Genomic DNA, 18866 nt, shown 5'->3' with positions numbered 1-18866 from the left:
CATTAATGAACTCTGGCCTAGGAGGACCAAGGAATAAGGAAGGCATGAGCCTCCTCTCACGTGCTGAACACCTGCAGCTAGACTGACTAGAGCTGACCCTTCCCACACTTACCCACTAAGCACAGAGTTAGTCACCCCTGAAATCCTGGGGCTGGTGCCCCATGTACTCCAGAACACCCTCCTACGCAGCACACCACTGCCGTGAGGAGGGGGGGTCTTTACGCCTAGTGCCACTACTTTGGATGTTAGAGCCCAGACACTCCATGTCGTATGACTACATCACTCTCTCCCTTAAGTCCTTCAGTGGCTCCCCATTACCTGCAGAATCAAGTCCGAGCTCCATGGCCCGGCCTTCAAGCCCCTTGCTTCACAATCTGGCCCTAGGTATACCTCTGGCACCATCTCCCTACACCATGTACCCCACTGTCTAACTACTCATTCAGCCCAGGCACACTGGAGTCCAACTTCTGTGTAAGTCTAAAGGCTGTTTTCCAAGCCCTTGTAGCTGCCCGAAATGCCTCATTTCAGAATTGCATTATGCAGATGCAGATGTAGGCGTGCCAGTGTCTGTTCTAATGCAGGGCCTTACCCTGGTGCTCACACCATCCCTAAGGCTGCACCTGGCTGAACATTGCACAGGTCACTTTCCAGAACGGCCCTCTCCATGGGAGCAGCTGCAGATTCCTCCCACCTCCCCAAAGCTCACTGCCATGGAGCAGAGGCAGTTGTACTAGGACACATCACAGCATCTTGCTGCCAAAGTGACAGCTACAATTATGTTTTGGCTGACAGCTAGAGATGAGAGAATGTACAAACAGCCGAGGCCTCGTGGGCCTTCATGATTCAGCAGTTTGTGCTGATGCCCAGCTGGTAGGTGAGGTGGGCCCAACCTGTCTGCCGTCCAGGCCCCCCCCTTGGTGGGCAACCTGCTGGCTACAGACCTCAAGTTAATACCTGGGGCCCTCAGGTGAAGTCCTCCACTGGGCGGTGATAGTTAATGCCCCCAAGGGCCACCCCAGGCCCAGAGGAGTGGAAGAGTAGAGTGGCCAAGCCCAGGCAAGGCCCAACCCAAAAGATAGGCACTTGCTTCCTAGGCAAGCGCAGGGGCAGGCAGCGCAAAGGGCCAAGCTGCCCAGGGGTGGACTCCATCACGCTGGGCAGCCTGATGCGGGCTGTGCTTGTGAGGGACAGACGGTCTCTCTTGAGGCTCAGGGCACCACCTCCATGAGGAGCCTCAGGGCCACAGGCTATGGTGTCGGTGTAGGGGCCAAGCCGCTGCAGCGAGAACAAGCACGCAGCAGCGGCAGCTCCCACTTACTGAGTCCTCCCGTGTGCCAGGCACTGCGCTGACCACTTCACATACATTCCTTCTTTTCATCTTCCCCACAACCCACTGAGGTAAGTTCTGTTATTGCCGCCACTTTACCAGGGAGGAAACTGGGTCTAAGAGAAGAATGTGATGGTGGCCACATGGCTGGCAAGTGTGGAGATGGAATTTGAGCCCAGACAGTCTGGCTCCAGAGCTCAGTTATGCCTCATTATCCTGGTTCGACCCTTTCAATCCAGTCTTGGTTGACAAAGCTAAGAGACCCCCCAGCACATTCCTCACAGAGTGTGAGTTGAGTTGAGGCCTCCAAGTATACTTTGGCCTGGAAGCCAAGATATTACCAAGGAAAATAAACAACAGCTATTTCAGGTGAAAGGTACTGAGCTATGGAATTGGGGGGGGGTGGAATTTAAAAACTACCAGGATTTCCTCATTGTACATATTTGTATGTTCAGCAGAACAAGCGTCATCAGGACGCTGCTGTGTGGCCAGTGTTGCCCCTGGAGACAGAGGGCAGGAGCAGGAACAGTCCTTTCTCCCTGACCTGCAGGCCTCCTGAGCCCAGGGCTTGCCTCTTACTCAGCCCTGACCTGGGCTCTGGCTGAGGCCCTGGGAGGGGTGGGCTCAGGGTCTTGGGGTTCTCTGAGGAGCATTGCTGCCCTTCTTAGGTCCCTTGTGAGGCAGAACCTGCCTGTCCTCGCATCCTGTCCAAAGGCATGAAGATTGGAGACAGTAGGCTTCCAAAGTGGGCGTCTGAAAGGCCAGCAGGGCTGGGACGCAGGAGCGTTTGTACTTCAAGTGGCTGCTGCCCATGAATCACCAGTTTCATTCTGTGCTCTCAGCTCCACAGAGGCATCATTTCCACCCAGCCTCACATGGAGCTGGCGGCCAGAGCCTCTTAGTGGGGCTATAAATAGCATATCATCAACTCACCTCTCCTGAGCTCATCACAGGCTCCTAGGTTTACTGTGTGTCTTCCTGCTGCCTGCACGTCACCATCACTCAGATTTCCCAGGTGAGGCCTGGCTGAGAGACCCAGGGCACACTCTGGGGGCTGCAGGGTTTGGGTTCTCAGAGCTGTTCAGGGTGACAGCGAGGGCAAGGGCAGACTTTTGAAGAGCTCGGCATTTAACGTGTCATAATTATAATCTCGGGTCTCTGAGATCCTCTCCAATTAAACGCAGCAGCAAGGGACTGTCATTTCTCCAGGAGTCCTAGAAATAAAAGGCAAAGGACTCATCAAGACACACCCAGAGAAAGCCACCCGGAGTGGATAGCAACAAATGAGAGGTTTCATGCCTTCCCGTGGACTTGTCTCCTAACACTGAATGAAATACTTTATGACTCTCTGGCTTCAGAAGTGAGATACACTGAATGAAATACTTTATGGCTCCTTGGCTTCAGAAGTCAGATCACATTTTTTTTAGTATTACTCAGAGCTACCATTATGGAGTGTTCCCTGCGTGCCAGGCTCTGTGCCCAGACTTGGCATACAGCATCTCATCAAGTCATCACAACAACCATATTGAGTTAACTGCTAGCGTCATTGGCTTTCTGTCAGTGAGGAGGCTGAGGCTCCCAGAGTCACAGGGACAGGGCTGCTGGATTCCAGAGCCCAATCTCTGAACCACCACACTTTCTGCCTCCTGCCGAAGAAGACTGTCTGTGTGTCCATGTCCGTGTCCACATGTAGCCATGCGTGTGTCCATGTGCGTGTGCAACTGGAGGGATCTGAACCGTAGTCTCCTTTTCCCAGCTTCACATACCAAGTGGGAGCCAGATGCTTGCAGTCATCTTCCCCCAAGTCCCAGGCCCCTTTGGCATCCTAAATGTCCCCTGTCGCTGTCTTCTCCTACATCTGATCTTCTTCTAGGTTCTTCTGCAGGAGGGGCCCAGCCTCCATTTGGCTCTCCAGGCCCAACTTGATGGTCTTTCTCATGCCTCCCTCCCCTCAGGTCCTGAAACAGGCAGAGGTCAGGTGGGACTCCCTTTCTCCCCTTTGCCCTCCCCCCACTTCCCACCCTGAAGGCAGCCTGCCTCCAATCTGTGTCCTCCTTTGCCTCCCAGAGCCACAGTCCCGTGTTTGAGGTCTGGAGCCCTTTACTGGCATGTCTCAATAGCCTTCTAGGGCTTCCCTGGTGGCGCAGTGGTTGAGAATCCTCCTGCCAATGCAGGGGACACGGGTTCGATCCCTGGTCCGGGAAGATCCCACATGCCACAGAGCAACTAAGGCCCATGCGCCACAACTACTAAGCCTGTGCTCTAGAGCCCGTGAGCCACAACTACTGAGCCCACGTGCCACAACTACAGAAGCCCACACACCTGGAGCCCGTGCTCCACAACTAGAGAAGCCACCGCAATGAGAAGCCCGCACATTGCAACGGAGAGTAGCCCCTGCTCGCTGCAACTAGAGAAAGCCCGCATGCAGCAACAAAGACCCAATACAACCAAAAATAAATAAATTAAATAAATAAAAATTAAAAAAAAATAGCCGTCTAGCTCACTGCTGCACCTGATGAATGTATTAGAACACAGATTCTTGGTCCCCTCCCCAGAAACCTGAAACAATCTAGCAGGGCGGAGGCCAGGGTCTGGATTTTTAAAAAGGTCTCCCAGTGGTCTATGAAGTCAGGATTAAGAGCCACTTTGTCTAACTGGCCACCTAGACTCCAGCCTCTCCCTGTTCCAAACCCTCCCACCCACAGCTATCAGCTTAATTTTCTTAAAGCACAGTTTATCTCAGGTCACTGTCCTGCTCAAGATTCCTTGGTGGCTCCCCACTGCCTGTAGGCCAGTGCAAAGTCCTTAGTGTGGCATTCAAGGCCCTCTCCATCCTGATCTACTCATCCTGCTAACCCCTTGCCCCACCCACAGAGCCACGTTTCCCTGTGACAGCCTCCTGGCCCTGCTCTCTCTCCTTAGCTTGTCTGGACTTTAGATGTCAATTGAAACAGCAGTGATCCTTCCCTAAGACCTTGAGCCCTTCAATAAGAGGAATGAGGAATTATTGCTAAAATGCCCTCTTAATTCAAGAGCCATGTGTGCAGCTTTAAATGAAGAGGGCTTGTGTGGCTGCAGATGAAAGGAGATCCACCAGCAGATACAACACAATAGCAGTAATGTGTAAACACAGGATAGCAGGAGAGGTGGGGCTCATGATTAATTCAAAGAAGATGGTATTTCAGCATTCTCCCTGCTTTTATTCAAGCCCAAAAGACAGAGCAGGTCTGGTAAGCACTGGGGCCCGGGACCATGTTTCAAAGTGCCTCTCATGCTTTTCTGTCCCTGTTCCTAGACAAAAGCAGAGAAACCCATTTGGATCTTGTTCAAAAGGTCAGAAGTGTTTTACTAATATGATTAAACATATTAAACATATGTGTGTGTTTGGACTTTGCTCCATTTCCCACAAAGAAACACCTAGCCCAAAACACAATAAAAAGTGTGTTGATTGACAGCAGGAGTTATTTCAGAACGTGGCCTGGAAATTGTTCCCCTCAAGTACTTCAGAGTGAAAACGGACTCTAAAGAACTTCTGGCTAAATGTGACAAAAGAGCCTCTCATGAATCTCCATCTGCTCCCTCCCAAAGCCCTACTACAAACAACCATAAAGGAGTAAAAAGAGTTACAAATCCACAAGGTTTATGCAGATAAGGGAGGACATGGCAGCAGATGAAGTATGTCAGCACATTTTTGGAAGGCAGGAAGCAGAGGAAGGAGTGGCGAGTCACATGGCAGCAAGGGGGAGGCTGAAGGCCTGATGCCTACAGAGGGCTTCTGGGTGAGAAGCGGGCAGACTGCTGGGACAGGGAGGACAGAGCTGCACATGGGGCGCGGAGCGGGGGACTGGTGGAGACTGCATGAGAGCACAGTCCCTGTGGGCAGTGGGGTCACCACACCTTGCTTGCTCCTGCAGGAGACTTCAAGTGCCCATGGGGGTTTTGGGTCAGCTCATCAGGCACTATGGAGGGTGAGTATGGAGTACAGAACTGAAAATATGGGGAATAAATGGAAACCCTGATACTAAGAGGTAAACTTGCAGCCCCTTTTCCTCACCCTGCTTCTAGGAAGCCTGGCAACCAGGCACACCGCAGGCTGAAGACTCAAGAACTCTTCTGAAGAAACCGAGCAGACTCAAGGGGAAGGCCTACAGATACAGACATGATCCCGTTACAGACGCCCAATAGCCAGCTCACCTTCCACGGGGCAATCCACTGGTAGACAAGCTCTACCCAAGCATGCTGACCATCCAGTCATCTCTTCAGCACATGACTCTTAAATATGATCTGAGAGCCAAGATCCCCAGACATTTAAGGAAAGCCTCAGGCATGAGAGATAGGTGTTGGGGAGGGAGAAAGAATGTGTAAGTTTAGAGAGGAGGAGAAAGCTTTACAAATGCTATGAAATCTTCAGGGAAAGAAAAGAAGATTTCTCTCTCAAGGTTCATTTTCATGAAATGTCAGAACACCAGGGATAAAGAAAAGACCCCAAAAGGACTCAGAAAGGAAATACAGGTCAATTGAGAGGATCAGGAAAAGATCAGAAAGACACCAGACTTCTCAGCAGCAACACTGGAAGCTGGAAGATAATGGAGTCAGGACTTCAGAATTCTGAGTGAGAATTATTTATAGCTTAAAAATCCAAACCTAAACCATTAAGAGAAAGGGTAGAATAAAAGACACTTGAAGACATGGGAGATCACAAGTAATTTGCCTCTCATGCTCCCTTTCTCAGGAAGCTCTCCACCCAAATAAGAGAACAATCCAAGAATGAGGAAGACATACCCAGGAGAGGGCATAGGGATTCCCAGGATGATGGTAAAGGAGACCTGGATGCCAGGGGGGCAGTAGGCCTAGGGATGTCCCCCTCTGAGCCAGAGAATAGAGGACTCAGGACAGAGATGGGCCAGATGGATTACCTAACAGGTGTGACTAGGTGGAAAATTATGTTGAGGGGCTATTAGATGGTTGTGAGAATTAGTTGTGAGAATAAGTTTGTGAGAAAAAGTTTACCAAAAACTGAGTCAATAAAAAATCTGAGGCAATTGCTACCTACAGAAAACCCCACAACACAAAAACTGTAAAAGAAGATAAAGGCAACACAAAAAAATTTACAGAGCCATAATAATGTTAACACAGATTATTGATTTAACTAAAGGCTGTGAGACAGTGATGGGAAGCTGGAGGAAAGGGAAGGAGGATGTAGGTGGAAGAAGGTAAAAGAAACCAATCCTCATCTCCCATGATTGCAAGAAAATGGGTAATGTTTAAAATTGACAAATCAACAAAAGAACACTATAAATATATGATTTAGAAAGATGGGAGAGGAGGTTAAAACTGGGAGAAACAGCTGAAAGCGTTTAACTGGGTACCTCTGAGCATCAAACAGGGAGCTGGGGTTGGGTGGGATAAGAGACTGCTATTTTCACCATGTCTCTTTCAGTACTATTTAACCTTTTAATTTGGGGGGTATATATGTTATTTTTATGAAAATTTAAAAATTAAGAAAAATTAATAGAAAATATTTTAAATTGACAAAAACAAAAATTTTAAAAGTGTTAGACATGCATTAATTACACCTCTGTGATGTGTTTCTGTGCTATGGATCTTCCTCACCATTCATTCATTCATTTTTCTTTCTAAGTCTTAAATATTGATTGGAAAAATGTGGCAGATTGCCAGAGAAAACACATTCTGGATATACTTACACTAAAAAATTATTTGTTTATCTGAAATTCACATTTAAGCTATAGCTTCCAGTATTTTTTTGTGTGTACTAAATCTGGCACACTAAAATGTAGTTCTCTTTTCACTAGCCCCACAGGTTAATCCTATGGCTAAAGAGATGGCAGAAGCAGAAAGTTTGTCTGCAATTAATATTCACAGTGTGGGAGAGTATATAACAGGTGACAGAACTTCCTGGTTAGATGCTGAGAAGTGATCTGCTATCTAGTCGTGGTGTGGTGCCAGCCAGTCCCTGGCCAGTCTTGGTGAGTCCAAAAGTATTAGAAAAGTGCAGTTCTTGCCCTGTGACTGGCAGCAGTGTCCACCCCAGGGCCCAATGCCTGGCTGCTTCCCTCCATCTGTTCCTCAGAGCACAGGAGATGAGCCCAGGCCTCTTGCCAGTCATCACCATCCCTTTGCTGCATTTTCTTTCTTGAGAAGGGGAGGGGAATATAAAAAATAAACTTAGCTAAATTCAGGAGTGGAACCACATCCATATCACCTCTTCTTGCTTTTTTTTAAAACCCAAACCCCCAAAATTGCTAGTTTATTTTTTTTTGGCTGGGCTGTATGGCTTGCAGGATCTCAGTTCCCTGACCAGGGATTGAATTTGGGCCCAGCAGTGAAAGTGCTGAGTCCCAGCCACTGTACCACCAGGGAATTCCCCCTTCTTGCTTTTTATTGAAAAACTATCTCTCTCTCTTTTTCTTTTTAATTGAAGTATAGTTGATGTACAATATTGTGCTGGTTTCAGGTGTACAGCAAAGTGATCAAGTTATACATATATGTGTGTGTGTGTGTGTGTGTATATATATATATATTCTTTTCCATTATAGGTTATTACAAGATATTGAATATAGTTCCTTGTGCTATATGGTAGCTCCTTGTTGTTTATCTGTTTTATATACAGCAGTGTGTATCTGTTAATCCCAAACTCCTAATTTATCCCTCCCCCTCCCCTTCCCCTTTGGTAACCATAAGTTTGTTTTCTATATCTGTGAGTCTGTTTCTGTTTTGTAAATAAGTTCATTAGTATCATTTTTTTAGATTCCACATATGAGTGATGTCTTGTGATATTTGTCTTTCTCTGTCTGACTTACTCAGTATGATAATCTCTAGGTCCATTCATGTTGCTGTAAATGGTATTATTTCATTCTTTTTTATGGCTGAGTAATATTCCATTGTACCATATTCCATATCTTTATCCATTCATCTGTCAGTGGACACTTAGGTTGCTTCCATGTCTTGGCTATTGTAAATAGTATTGCTATGAACATTGGGGTGCATATATTTTTTCGAATTAGAGTTTTCATCTTTTCTGAATATATGCCTAGGAGTGGGATTGCTGTATCATATGGTAACTCTATTTTTAGTTTTTTAAGGAACCTCCATACTGTTCTCCATAGTGGCTGTTCCAATTTACATTCCCACCAAAGGTGTAGGAGGGTTCCCTTTTCTCCACCCTCTCCAGCATTTAATATTTGTAGACTTTCTGATGATGGCCATTCTGACTGGTGTGAGGTGATACCTCACTGTAGTTTTGATTTGCATTTCTCTTATAATTAGTGATGTTGAGCATCTTTTCATGCCTGTTGGCCATCTGGATGTCTTCTTTGGAGAAATGTCTATTGAGGTCTTCTGCCCATTTTTTGATTGGGTTGTTTGGAAGAACTATCTCCTTAAGCAAATTTCTTACACAAAAAGTGTACTGTGTGCTTACTTAAGAGTTTCACTCTCAAAGAAGGATTTTGTTCTTGAACTGTGGGAAAATCCTCTACCATCAGTGACTAACAGTAGGAATGTAATAATTTTCTCCCTTTTGTGCTGGGGAAACTGTTCTTTGGGGTTAATAGAATTAATACAAAGGTTTGTGCTGGGGAAACTGTTCTTTGGGGTTAATAGAATTAATACAAAGGATATGTGAGTCCTACTGAAAGCTAAAATTATTTCTGGAATATATAAATACATAATTTGGAAATACATATACATAAATGTATATAGAGAAAGAGAAACAGCTAAAATTTAGATATTTAAAAATGAGGGAGGGGCTTCCCTGTTGGCGCAGTGGTTGAGAGTCCGCCTGCCGATGCAGGGGACGTGGGTTCGTGCTCCGGTCCGGGAAGATCCCACATGCCGCGGAGCGGCTGGGCCCGTGAGCCATGGCCGCTGAGCCTGCGCGTCCGGAGCCTGTGCTCCGCAACGGGAGAGCCCATAGCAGTGAGAGGCCTGCGTACCAAAAAAAAAAAAGAGGGAGAACACAAATATAAAGCATTTTTGTTGTTTTGCTATTAATTATTCCTTATGTGAGTAGATGTCAAAGGCAGCCAGGCAGGCAACAGGTTTCAGAACTCCAATTAGGATTAAGATGATCAGCCACAGGGTCCTATTCAGCAAAACTAATAGAAAAACAAAAGAGTCTGCTTTTCTTAAACATTTTCAGGTCTTCCTAAAAACAAATAGCTGTGCCATATTTTTTTTTTTTTTTTTTTTTTTTTTTTTTGCGGTACGCGGGCCTCTCACTTTTGTGACCTCTCCCGCTGCGGAGCACAGGCTCTGGACGCGCAGGCTTAGCGGCGATGGCTCACGGGCCCAACCGCTCCGCGGCATGTGGGATCTTCCCGGTCCAGGGCACAAACTCGTGTCCCCTGCATCGGCAGGCGGACTCTCAACCACTGAGCCACCAGGGAAGCCCCCATATTTTTTTAATCGTAAAATATTTAATTATGTATCTAGTTCAATCATGAATTTATTGTAGATGTGAGATGACTGGAAGCTCGGTTCAACCCAACGAAGCATTTTTCTGACATCTCTAATTGTTTAAAGTTCTTTTATTTAAAGATTAAATCTAATTGTATAGAGCTCTCACTCTTTGGCCTTATGCCTGCCTTGGAAAGCAACGAAGAATGAGCCGTATTCTACAAAACAGCCCTTCCAAGATCTGAAGACAGTCCTAGGGGCTCTCCACTGTGTCCTTTGCCCCCATGTAACCTGGTCTCTGATTCCCCTCCTCCATCTCCTTCCCTGTGAGCACTTCAGTTCATCAGTGCTGCGCTTAAAATAAGGCACTCAGACTCAACTCCTGGTATGGCCCGAGGCGTACAAAATAGCGAAGAACTAGAACTTTCTGTGATCTGAGCGCTGAATATCCATTCAGTTAGGTTAAAGCAGCCGCTCAACTGCTGTTATAAGAATATCAATTTTAACGCTTCTGGCAAAGAGAAGACTTGCCTAATTCAACAGAAAACACTTAAGCTTAACATTTACAACAGGTTAAAACATTCATGCATTTTGATACAAAACACCATCTTATATGAATATAAATGATGGATTAACAAACTTTTGCAAAACAGAGGCTAACCTAATTTTAATCTTTACTACCTTTGCAGTAAGGAGCAGGGTAACTTCCTGCAGTAGGAAGCCTCTGGGGAATGTAATTTCCACTGCCTTGTGATGTTAATTTGAGACAATTATCATAAGCAGACTAAAAAAAGTTGTGCATATTATTTGTCCCTGTGAGAGCCCTCTGCTGTTGGCTAGTCAGGATATGGGAGAAGCCCTAGGAGAGGAATATCTAGAATTTAGATACTTCTTTAATAGCCATGGATCCCAGGGTTTCAAAACTTTTAATGTTTCCCACCTTTGGCTGGGAAAACCTGTACAAAGGCTTGAGAAGCCGGATCCAAGAGCTCTCTCCACTTGGTATTTTTAATGCACCTGCATTTTCAACTTTTCCAAAGCAGGATGGGCAAGAATAAAACCGCTTCTCCAGTCCATTTGGCTATTTTGAAATAGTTTTGTCATGTATGGAGGGGAACTAGGTATTTTTTTCCCTTTGATACCTCCAGGACCGCTATGAATTTAGGTTATTTGCTGAGAAAAAGGAAACCCTGGGGGTCCATGGTTCAGTGCTCTCATCTGACCACCCACTAGGAGGCCTTCTTGAGCCATTTCCAGGAGTGTTTTCACCTGTTGGATTGACCCCCCTTTTCAAGACCAAGATCAGAAGAGAAGAGCTGAAAGTGCTGGAAGGTAAATAATGACAAGCTGTTTTTCCAGCCTCAGGCCTCCATGCCACGGCCTCTGGGTGGGGGACTTCTACCGAGTGTCAGCCACAAAGTAGGGGCCTGCACAAAGAGAAGGAAAGTTTTGCTCAAGACCGTCTGGAAATATTAGAGTGTTCGAGCAGTGATTGCAGTAACTGTTCACTGGCTTTAAAGAAGAAGCCTGTGGCTGGTAGATATGGAAACTTAGGTATAAACTTTCTAGGGGGTACTTTGGCAAAACATAGTAAAAGCTTTAAAAGTGTGCATGCCCTTCTGAACCAGGAATTTCACTTTTAGGAGTTTCTCAGAAGGAAAAAAAAAAGACCCTGATGTCCATTGAGGTTTAGTTGAAAGGATGTTTTAGTGGCATGAAGATTTTTTATTATAATTTTAAAATAGGAAAATGTTCCATTTCAGAAGGAACATGGCAGCAGTTTAGTTCTGAATTGTCTCACACTCAACAAGGACAACAACAAACCTGCCAACTACACATGTGGTGAAACCAGGAGAAAAATGCAACCTCCAAGGTGTTGTTCAGAGCAGCCAGAGGTGAAAATGAGCAGCAAAGCTGGTGAAAAACCTTGAGTGAGGAGGGGATGTAGAGCCTCAGAGGGCAGAAATCTCCAGCAGTGATTCCCTTCTGGAAGGGAATGACCCTATTCTGAAAGGGAACTATGAGAACAAGGTCATTTTGAACAAAGCAAGATTACTGGGGACAGTGGAAAGTCTCGGGAAGCACTGGAAAAAAAGAAAACGTTTAAAAGTGGGTCCATTTTCCTAGAGACAAAGGCTGTAAAGAAATCTGGGAAACAGAGAAGCTCTCCTCAACCAAGCTCTGAAATCCAGAGAACAGGTGACTTCTCAAGGAGTCCATGTCAGAAGCCCAAGACTGTGGCAACGGAGAGGTTTCCCCCCCCACCCCCCGCCCCACCTCTCCACCCTTCCACCACTTCTCCAGGGCAACAATCACTACCACAAACAGTGGAGCCACACCTCAAGGCCAAGAATTCTATCCAGCCAAACTGATCTTCAGGTGTAAAGCCTTCAGAAAAACATTTAAAAATCTGTAAGAAGTCAGGATATCATTCTCATGAGCCCTTTCAGAGGAACCTGCTAGAACCATGGGAGAGCAGTCTCAGCACCCCTAAGCAAGCCTGAGGAAATCAGGGTAAAAGGACCTTTCTTGAGCACTGAATCTATTAAACTGTAGAAATAAAACATATATAGAGATTAGGGTGACAGATCAGAATGCAGTTGTTACATGCCTTACTTAATATTGTAGACATTTCTCATTACTAATAAAAAATTGAAGAAGAAACAGAGAAGATAGGAATAAGAATGAGTTTACTGATCACCTCAAATTACTTGATTCGAAGGATAGTATTTAAAGTTTCCAAATCAAGTAGAAGCTTAATCATATGCAACATAAACACTACGATTGTTAATTCTATTGACTAAATGATGGAGGAGGGGTGAGGCAGAGAGGATGAAATTAAAAGATAATTTTATTGTTGCTCATAGTAGGGAATCAAGATACAGTCCCCAAAAGGAGTGGATTGAGGGTATTTTATAAAGGTAACTTTTAGACCAAAAATACAAACCTTCCTAAATATCAAAACTACATTAATAAAAAGGGCAAATTCAAAAATATATAATGAAAACACTACATAAAATAATATGACAGAGTTGAAACCAAATATATCTGTCAATTCAATAAATATAAGTGGGTTTAACTCATCTATTTTAAAAATGGTTTTCAAAGTAGATTGCAAAGCCTAATCCAACTCTAGGTTATACACACAAAATGATTCAGAAAGGTTAAAATGAAAGGATGGGCAAAGAAAAGCATACCAGAAAAATACAAACATCAAAAGTCTTAATATCTAACAACACAGAATTCAGGACAAAAAGCTTTTAACAAGGTAAAGAGAAGTACTTTTAAATGCTAAAGGCTATAATTCATCATGAAAATTTAAATTATGAATATCTATGTACCAAATAACACAGCAGGAACTTTCACATAATAGAACTATAGAGATACAAGGAGATTTAGACAAAGACACACTGTGGTAGGGCCCAGCGGTAAGGCTAGGTAAGAACACAGGACTGGAGATGTATGAAACACAGCCAATACTCAATGCATAATCACTTGGTCTACTGCACACAATTAATGCACAACACAGGTTAGTCAAAGTAGTGAAAATAAAAAAGGGGTAATGAACCACTCCAAGGGGAAGTCCTCAGAAGAAGGCATCTCAGCAGTGGTCCCCAGTCCCTCAACAGGTCTCACAACAAGCCTGAGTGAGAAGTTCCCCTCTGCTCTGACAGTCTCTGGCAGTGTCAGTCTAGAACAGCTCTCAGCAGCCTGGAGTTGGGTCCTCCAGCAAAGAGCCTTCAAGTCACCTGACTAAAGGGTCTTATTTTAAGGAGTCCACCGGTAGGGTATAATAGTTACACTACAGGGAGTCTAGTCTCTATCTGATGTACCTTCTGTCCCAGTGAAGTCTTTCCTAAGATGTTAACAAACAAATTTCTTATCTAAAGTAACACTCTTAGTTTCTAACACTAAGACACTCACAATCCTACATCAGATGTTTCAAAACAACTAATATGGAAATTCACATTGGCCACTGTGACTCCACTTTGAACTACTTAACACAGCTTAAATTCTATGAGTTTCTCACAAGATGAGTAGGAATCATAACACAGAAGAAATCCCATCACAACACACAATAATAATAGAAGGCTTTGATTTCACCTTTCTCAACCCAAAACAGATCAAGTGGTCAAAATTAAATGAGGATCTAGAAGTCCAACAAACACAATAAAAAATGTAGATGTTATTGATATGCATCAAATATTGTGCCCTGAGAATAGAGAACATACTTTTTTCTCAAGTGCTCTGGGATATTCCTGCATACACACAAGATTATAAATAGGCCACAAACCAAACCTCATTAAATTCCCACAGTAAAAAGAATATAGATAGCATCCTATAATAGCAACTTAATAAACACTGACATGTATAACATATTCAGAAAACAAACAAAAAGTGCCCTTCTATTTGGGGGTGTGTGGGAGGTCTAAAATAATTCCATGATCAAAGGGAAAATACAAATTCAAAACTGTAGAATTTCTAGAAAACAATAATAATGAACATATCATATCGAAGAATCTATGAATATAGCTAAAGTAGTACTCAAAGGAAAATTAATAGCCTCCAATGTTTATATCAACATAAATGAAAGAAAATAAGTGAATTAAACAGCTGATTCAAAAATCTAGAAAAATAATTTAAAAGTAAACCAAAGGAAAGCAAAAGGAAAGTTAAGACAAATACAGAAATTAACTAGTTAATATAACAAAAATAAAGTAGAACATAAATAAATAAACTTGTTCTTAGAAAAGAAATCTGTAAATTAGGTCAGTCTCAAGTGAATTTAATCATTTAAATAAGGAGAGGAAATATACAAATACCTCAAGTAAGAAATTACAGGTGGGAAATAGTCAAACAAACATTAGAAAGTAAAAAACAAAACAAAAAACCATAACAGAATACATTATACAATTTTATGCAAATAAATTTGAAAACCTATATGAAATGTACCATTTTATCAGAAAACTAAAGATAGAAAACCAAAATACACCAATCTGCATAAAATAATTTGTCAAAACAATTTCAATGAAATAAATATAGTATGCATAAATATAAGTATACAGATGTAATATATAATTTATAATAAACAATTTATTAGATAATTTGTCAAAGTAAATTGATAAAACTTGTCAAATACTTACCCTTCACCCCCCCCAAAAAAACCCCCAAGAAACACCAGGCTCATTGTTGCACAGGGGAATTCTAACAAACCTAATCTTTAAAGAACAAATGATTCCAATGGATTCTAAAATGCCCCACAGCCTAAAAAAAGAAAAGCTTACAAATTATTTTCATAAAGCAAATATAAGTACATTAATACCAAAATATAAAGATTATAAGATTAAAGAAAAAAAGGCCAATCTCACTCACAAATATTAATGAAAAAACCCTAAATAAAATTTTAGCAAACAGAATCCAGAGAAACACACTGAAAGAATATATACAGCGGCCAAATGGAGTTTATTCTAGAAATGGAAATAAGGTTCAATATTAGAAAATCTATCAATATAAATCATCATATTAATGGTTCTAAATAGAAAATCATGTAATTACTTTATAAATACTGAAAATGCATTTGATAAAATCAAATATATATATATATATATATATATATATATATATATAATTTTTTTTTTTTTTTTTTGCGGCACGCGGCCCTGTCACTGCTGTGGCCCCTCCCGGTGCGGAGCACAGGCTCTGGACGCGCAGGCTCCGCGGCACGTGGGATCCTCCCGGACCAGGGCACGAACCCGCGTCCCCTGCATCGGCAGGCGGACTCTCAACCACTGCGCCACCAGGGAAGCCCCGAAATACTTATTCTTGATTAAAAATAAGACATTCAGTAAACTGGGAATCAACGGATACTTCCTCAAAATGGAAAAATAGGTTTTTCTTTCAGCAGAAAAGCAAAACTTTACTTAACAAGGAAATACTAGAGACACTAATATTTAGGTTCTGCTATACTTACTAACCAATGCAATGTAGACATGAGAAATAAATTTGTGGTAAAATAATTGAATAGAAGTATTCTAGAGTATTTTCTAAAGTATCTTCTAGAATTCTCTCAAGGTTTCCAGGCCCACGATTAAAAGAATTGGTGAGGAATGTTCTAGAACATCATCTTAGGAGGAGGAGGAAAGAGGAGGGGTAGAAAGAGGAAGAAGAGGAAGGAGGAGAAGAAAGAAGAGGTAAGAAGAGAAGAGAAAAAAATGTTTTAAATAAAAGAAGATGTGGTAGTTTAAAATCCATTCACAGGGCTTCCCTGGTGGCATAGTGGTTAAGAATCCGCCTGCCAATGCAGGGGACATGGGTTCGAGTCCTGGTCCAGGAAGATCCCACATGCCACGGAGCAACTAAGCCCGTGCACCACATCTACTGAGCCTGTGCTCTAGAGCCCGTGAGCCACAGCTACTGAGCCTGTGTGCCACAACTACTGAAGCCCGCTTGCCTAGAACCCATGCTCTGCAGCAAGAGAAGCCACTGCAGCAAGAAGCCTGTGCACCACAACGAAGAGTAGCCCCCACTCGCCGCAACTGGAGAGAGCCCGCGTGCAGCAATGAAGAACCAACGCAGCCAAAAATAAAATAAATAAATAAATTTATAAAATCCATTCACAAGTTCTTTGACACTCTATTTAAAAGGTGGAGCCTAAAACACCTTGCCCTCAAATGTGTACTGGACTCAGTGATTTACTTCTTTTTTTTTTTTTTTTAAAGATTTTTTTGATGTGGACCATTTTTAAAGTCTTTATTAAATTTATTACAACATTGCTTCTGTTTTATGTTTTGGTCTTTTGGCCATGAGGCATATGGGATCTTAGTTCTCTGACCAGGGATTGAACCCGCACCCCTCCATTGGAAGGTGAAGTCTTAACCACCAGACCACCAGGGAAGTCCCTGGAGTTAGTGATTTACTTCTAATGAACAGAATAAGTTAGAGTGATGGTATGTTACCGATGAGTCCATGTCATACAAGATACTGTGGCTCTGCCTTACTCTTTCTTCGTTCACTTACTCTGAAGGAAGACCTCTGCCATGTGAGGACACTCAAGCAGCCCTGCGGAGAGGTCCATGTAGTAAGAAACTGAGAACTGAGACAAACAACCATGTAATTGAGCCATCTTGGAGGTGGCTCCTGTGGCCCTAAACAAGCCTTCACATAACTAAAGTACTCACCAGCAAATGTACTGAAACCTCAGCAGAGACCCTGAACCAGAACCACCCAGCTAAGCCATACCTGAATTCCTAATTCACAGAAACTGTGAGGGACTTTCCTGGTGGTCCAGTGGGCAAGACTCTGCACTCCCAATATAGGGGTCCTGGGTTTGATCCCTGGTCAGGGAACTAGATCGTGCATGCTGCAACTATAGAGTCTGCATGCCACAACTAAAGATCCTGCATGCCACAACTAAGACCTGGAGCAGCTAAATAAATAAATTTTTTTTTTTTTTTAAAAAAGGAGAAACTGTGAGATAATAAATGGTTACTGTTTTAAGACACTAAGCTTTGGGGTAGTTTGTTATGCAGTCATACAACTAATACAGAAGGCAAAATAAAGTCATTTTAAGTTTGACAAAAAGTGAGCTTGCCACTAACAGACCTGTACTAAAGGAAATGTTAACAAATTTTTCAGGTAGAAGAAAAATGAAACAGATGGAAAGTAAGAAGTAGAGAATGAAGGAAGAACAAATAAAGTGGCAAATGTGTTTTAAATCTAATATTTCATCGGATTTTAAAATATACCATAACAATAAGACCTAAATACATGGAGATATACCATGTTTATGAATTGGAAGATTCAATATTGTTAAGATGCTAATTCTCCCCCAGTTGATCTATAGATTCAATACAATCCCAGTTAAAATCCTAGCAGCTTTTGTTTTTCTAAAAATTGAAAAACTAATGCTAAAATTTGTATTGAAAAGCAATAAATTAAAATAGCCAAAACAATTTTGTGTAAGAACACAGCTGGAGAACTCAAATGATCTGATCTTTTTTTTTTTTATAAACTTATTTATTTATTCATTTATTTTTGGCTGTGTTGGGTCTTCATTGCTGCATGTGGGCTTTCTCTAGTTGTGGTGAGCAGGGGCTATTCTTCGTTGAAGTGTACAGTCTTCTCATTGTGGTGGCTTCTCTTGTTGCGGAGCATGGGCTCTAGGTGCCCAAGCTTCAGTAGTTGTGGCATGCAGGCTCAGTAGTTGTGGCTCGCGGGCTCTAGAGCACAGGCTCAGTAGTTGTGGTGCATGGGCCTTAGTTGCTCTGTGGCATGTGGGATCTTCCTGGACCAGGGATTGAACCCATGTCCCCCTGCATTGGCAGGAGGATTCTTTAAGGGAAGTCCTTAAACGACCTGATCTTAAGACTGTATAGGGACTTCCCTGGTGGTGCAGTGGATAAGACTCTGCACTCCCAATGCAGGGTGCCCGGGTTCAACATGCATGCCGCAAATGAGAGTTCACATACCACAACTAAGGAGCCCGCGTGCCGCAACTAAGACCTGGTGCAACCAAATAAATAATAAATAAATAAATATTTTTTAAAAAAAGAAAGACTATAAAGCTACAGCATGGGCCAAATTAGCCTGCAGCCTATTTTTGTAAGGCCCATAAGCTACAATGCTTTTTATGTTTTTAAATGGCTGAAAAAAGAAGCAAGGAAAGTATACACACTAATATGTATAAAATGGATAACTAATAAGAACCTGCTGTATAAAAAAATAAATAAAATTCTACAATTCAAAAAAAAAAAAGTATACAACAGGAATTATATGTAGCCCACCCTTAACAGAAGAAGCTTGCTAACTCTTGAGCTACAGTAATCAAGACACTATGGTATTGGTACAAAGACACATAGATCAATGAAGCAGAATAGAGAGTCCATAAATAGATTCACACATATATGGTCAATTAATTCTTGACAAAGGTATCAAAGTAATTGAATGGAAAAAAGATAATCTTTTCAACAAATTGTACTGGACCAGTTAGACAACCATATGCAGAAAAAAAAAAAATCTCAACCTATGCTGGGAAATAATTTTCCATGGATTTCTCACGTATCTGCACATCTTAAGAGTTAGACACTAACTGCCCTTTTGTTCCAGACTGTCTTTTCAAGGA

At 42.7% G+C, this 18866-nt stretch overlaps 1 protein-coding gene across 8 annotated transcripts in view; it reads right to left on the bottom strand.

Moving 5' to 3' along the window:
• Window positions 1-18866, bottom strand: part of JADE2 (jade family PHD finger 2) — a 139984-nt gene that overhangs the window by 116908 nt on the left and 4210 nt on the right. For 7 of the 8 annotated variants that reach the window (XM_079916038.1, XM_079916033.1, XM_079916043.1 and 4 more), the window contains exon 2: window positions 2261-2541. The gene's annotated coding sequence lies outside the window, so the exon portion shown is untranslated. Of the gene's footprint in view, window positions 1-2260; window positions 2552-18866 lie in introns of those variants that run through there. The other variant, XM_079916042.1, reaches the window with a different exon arrangement.

Source organism: Stenella coeruleoalba (genome assembly GCF_951394435.1).
Source record: "Stenella coeruleoalba genome assembly, chromosome: 3".
In the NCBI taxonomy this organism is placed as follows: domain Eukaryota; kingdom Metazoa; phylum Chordata; class Mammalia; order Artiodactyla; family Delphinidae; genus Stenella; species Stenella coeruleoalba.
This window is presented reverse-complemented; position numbering and strand designations above follow the sequence as displayed.